Consider the following 5,180-nt stretch of genomic DNA (forward strand, 5'->3'; position numbering starts at 1 on the left):
TACTCAAATGTATTCATAAATACTTTAACAAAATGTCTTCAATCACCGATATGTGTGACGGGACATTCAACAAAATTCCTCCTCCTCCTCCAAAAGGATAGCCGACGGGAGAAAAGAACCAACTTTTTCGGGGTGTGGGAGGAGGGAGTGGGGAGGGGGGAAGGGAAGGGTGAAGGGGGGTGGGGGTGGAGCAGGGTTACACAGCGAGCAAACACACACACGCGCGCGCTCATACTGACACACTCACAATACTTCATTACGATAGTTGGTGAAAAGAAATTAACCATCCATTTAACATGTTTTCTATACTGATACACCATGGTCTTAACTTGGGCCGACCGGCAATGCTCGACATACGAACCATTCGTTCGACGGGTGCCATAGCCGAATGGTTAAAGCGTTGGACTTTCGATCTGAGGGTCCCGGGTTCGAATCACGGTGACGGTGCCTGGTGGGTAAAGGGTGGAGATTTTTACGATCTCCCAGGTCAACATATGTGCAGACCTGCCATTGCCTGAACCCCCTTTGTGTGTATACGCAAACATAAGATCAAATACGCACGTTAAAGATCCTGTAATCCATGTCAGCGTTCGGTGGGTTATGGAAACAAGAACATACCCAGCATGCACACCCCCGAACGCGGAGTATGGCTGCCTACATGGCGGGGTAAAAACGGTCATACACGTAAAAAAAAGCCCACTCGCGTATATACGAGTGAACGTGGGAGTTGAAGCCCACGAACGCAGAAGAAGAAGAACCATTCGTTGTCTCAATAATAGGAACAGTGAGGAAAACATCACCGTTATTCATACCGGGAGGAGGGGGGGGGGGGGGGGGGGGGGGACAGCTCAGCTTTTGAACACTGCTTTAAGGCTGGCATGACGTTTGTTTCAATGCCTACACAAAAAGAAGAATATTGGTTTCAGGGGTTGCTTTGAAGCCAAAGTTTATCGTTACGTATCCATCTGCTAAAATGGTATCAAAACAAAAACTGGCTAAACAATAGATAATTCTTGCTTATCTTGTCATTGACGTCTTCTTGTCTTTTGGCAGTGCATGCAAGTTGATTATTGCTTTTAAAATGGTGCCGAACTAAAAATACTCATCAGTTAGAAAAAGGCGTAGGTGGGTTGGCCCGATATAGGAACATGCCTAATATACATAGGTGCCGTTCCCCTTTCATTGCTAAGTCTGATTTGATTAAATTTTCGCTTTTGGTCCAAACAATTTGCCGCGTCTTTGGGATTTCCAATGCATGAATTGTTGTAGCATGCACTCACGCGCGCCAGTGTTTCGAAAGTATGTACAGAACAAATGGTTACTAGACTGATGGAATGTCCCAGATTCTTGTCCAACAAAAGTTAAGTCGGAGTTATCTTTGCGTTTTATGGAATGACGCAATTATCTGGAACCATAACGTCATAGCTGTCGTGTCGTGATCTCTGGGCTTCGGCGGCAGCAAGGTACGTACGAAAATGAACGAATTATCCACTGTAAAGAACTGAAAATTGTGGATCTGATAGACAGCCTAGTTTTTTTGTTTTTTTTTCTAAACTGACTTTATGGACTCGAAAGTTTCCTTAAGTTATACTAGTAAACACACACACACACACATACAGATTTCGCGTCCTGTCATTTCTTTTTAACGATAAATATTCGTCATTCCTGTTGCAACTTTTCTTTGTTAAAGGGCCAGATATTGCCAAAATCAGAAGGTAGAAAATCTTCTTCAACTCAAGCATCTGTCGGAATAGATAATTATCCTTTGAGAGAGGTAGAGGGAGATAGAATGGATGTTTGCATTTTATCATTTCGCTGGGTGTAGACTTCGTAGATTAGCGTAGACGGTGACTTATTTTCTAACATTCAAAGCTCCCCTCAACGCTACGATTCCCTCTGTGTGTGTGTCTCTCTCTCTCCACCCCACCTCCCGTCCTCTCCCCATTTTCTCTACCACCACCCTCAGCCCTCCCCCTCCCAACGGCAACTGAACCAACTGAATTCCTTCACCCACCAACCCCAGCCCCAGCCCCCACCACATGACAATCTCAAAACCTTGCAGCAGCACCACCAGCTAACCCTTCCTGGCTGTCAGCACGGTGTGGCATCGACACGCTTAAGGCAGCGGAAGTCTCACGTGCTCCAGGGGCACACCCCCGGCGGTCACGACTGAGGAACCTCCCCCCCCCCCCCCCCCCCCCCACCACCACCACTACCCACCACCCCCATCTCAACTCTTGCCCCCGGACAATATCGCCGACGGCCCACCGCTCTTCCTCGCTACATGCCCTCACACCCGGCCACCCCGCCACCGCCCTTCGTCAAGCCGAACCAGTCGTACGCCGGCGCCGTCCCGGCCCATGACGACGAGATCGTCTTCCAGGCCTTCAACCCGTTCGACTCCTTTGAGAGTTCCAGTAGTAGCAGCACCAGCACCTCGACCAGCACAAGCACTTCAACCAGCAGCAGCGGCAGCGGCAGCAGCAGCAGCAGCAGCAGTTCTGACACGTCCTACTTCCATACTTCGTCCGATTGGAGCGACACCAGCAACAGCAACAGCATTCTCTTCGGGGTCTGGAGTGACTACAGTTCTAGCTCCACCAGCGAAAACCCTTCATCGGCGTCTTCTTTTTCCATACCGGTACGGCGCTTTTTGGTACAGTCCGTGCTTTTTGTGTGCTGTGTGTTAACCCCCTTTGTCATTTTCTCTCGCGTTTACAGTTTCCTGAACAGCACTGATAGTCCGTGAAGTGTTGTTTGTGTGTGTGTGTGTGTGTGTGTGTGACGTGACCCACTTCGTTTTTGTTTTTGTGTGTTTTTATTCTCGCAGGAACAGTTCCTGAACTCAATTGATAGTCCGTGAGTTTTGTGTGACTGACGTAACGCGCTTCATCTTCTTTCTTACAGGTACATCTTTATTAACTGTACTGATGATCTGTGATTTTTATGTCAGTGATGTGAACCGCTTTGTCTTCTTTCTTACAGGTACAGTTTCTGAACTGTATTGATAGTCTGTGATTTTTATGTCAGTGATGTGAACCGATTTGTCTTCTTTCTTACAGGTACAGTTTCTGAACTGTATTGATAGTCTGTGATTTTTGTGTGGTGTAAACCGCTTTGTCTTCTTTCTTACAGGTACAGTTTCTGAACTGTATTGATAGTCTGTGATTTTTGTGTGGTGTAAACCGATTTGTCTTCTTTCCTACAGGTACAGTTTCTGAACTGTATTGATAGTCTGTGATTTTTGTGTGGTGTAAACCACTTTGTCTTCTTTCCTACAGGTACAGTTTCTGAACTATAATTATTGATAGTCTGTGATTTTTGTGTGGTGTAAACCGATTTGTCTTCTTTCCTACAGGTACAGTTTCTGAACTGTATTGATAGTCTGTGATTTTTGTGTGGTGTAAACCGATTTGTCTTCTTTCCTACAGGTACAGTTTCTGAACTGTATTGATAGTCTGTGATTTTTGTGTGGTGTAAACCGATTTGTCTTCTTTCTTACAGGTACAGTTTCTGAACTGTATTTGTGATTTTTGTGTGGTGTAAACCGATTTGTCTTCTTTCTTACAGGTACAGTTTCTGAACTGTATTGATAGTCTGTGATTTTTGTGTGGTGTAAACCGATTTGTCTTCTTTCTTACAGTTACAGTTTTTGAACTGTATTGTTCTTCTTCTTCTTCTGCGTTCGTGGGCTTCAACTCCCACGTTCACTCGTATATACGCGAGTGGGCTTTTTACGTGTATGACCGTTTTTACCCCGCCATGTAGGCAGCCATACTCCGCTTTCGGGGGTGTGCATACTGGGTATGTTCTTGTTTCCATAACCCACCGAACGCTGACATGGATTACAGGATCTTTAACGTGCGTATTTGATCTTATGCTTGCGTATACACACGAAGGGGGTTCAGGCACTGGCAGGTCTGCACATATGTTGACCTGGGAGATCGTAAAAATCTCCACCTTTTACCCACCAGGCGCCGTCACCGTGATTCGAACCCGGGACCCTCAGATCGAAAGTCCAACGCTTTAACCATTCGGCTATGGCGCCCGTCTTGAACTGTATTGATAGTCCGTTGATTTTTGTGTGATGTAAACTGCTTCGTCTCTGAGCTGTATTGATAGACTGTGATTCTTCATTCTCACAGATACGGTTTTTGTCCGTGCGAACGTGTAGTAATAGTCCGTAAAGTTAGTGTAACTGATGTGAAACGGCCAGTTAATCGAAGTTTAAAATTAGGTGATGTATTCTTTTATGAATTTGAAGTCATTTGCCAATATTTGCATTTGTAATTAGTGTGTGTGTGTGTGTGTGTGTGTGTGTGTGTGTGTGTGTGTGTGTGTGTGTGTGTGTGTGTGTGTGTGTGTGTGTGTGTGCACGCGGCGGGCGGTCTGACTTGTCCAGAACCAGTGTTCAAGAAAACCAACAATGGTGGGTCCGCTGGACATGACAGTCCCGGAGCTCCTGAAGCACTGGGCAGAGTACCGACCCAACATGCCTGCGTTGATTTTTCGCCATCCGAACTCCCCTGAACAACGTACCGTGCTGACGTTTAAGGTAGGCACCCCACTCACCGGTCCACCTAACTCCCTTTCCCCCCCCCCCCCCCCCGATTCCCACTACAGTTATTGCAAATTCTGTTGTGAAAAGAGAGAGAGACACAGAGAGAGAGAGAGAGAGAGAGAGGGAGGGGTTTGGGGGGGCGGTTTTTTTTTCAAGAATTAAGATTTTAGGCATGGCTTATTCTTCCAATATGTCCTTGCTAATTTGCATCCCTCACAAAGAGTGCACACATATAAGAAGAAAGTCTTGAGACAGAATTTAAACACAACCTATTCTTTCAATCTGTCCTTGCTAATCTGCATCCATTACAAAGAGTGCATCCATAACTAATATAAGAAGGAAGAAGAAAAAAGAAGTCTTGAGAGAGACACAGAGAGAGAATAACTGAAACAACATCCATGTAAAAGAAGACCACTATGGAACTGCAAGTAAAAACCCACAAATACTCGTACGCTCTGTGTTCAGTTTTCAAACACGAAGTCTATGTCTCACTGTGTTCCTCGGCTTCCACGATATCTTTATTCTTTCTTTTAACGTCTGTTTCATGGAAAACTTTCCGAAAGACGGATCTATGCCCACAGTGTGTGTGTGTGTGTTTGTGTGCATGCGTGCGTACGTG

Source organism: Babylonia areolata, chromosome 25, assembly GCF_041734735.1.
Source record: "Babylonia areolata isolate BAREFJ2019XMU chromosome 25, ASM4173473v1, whole genome shotgun sequence".
Classification (NCBI taxonomy): Eukaryota; Metazoa; Mollusca; class Gastropoda; order Neogastropoda; family Buccinidae; genus Babylonia; species Babylonia areolata.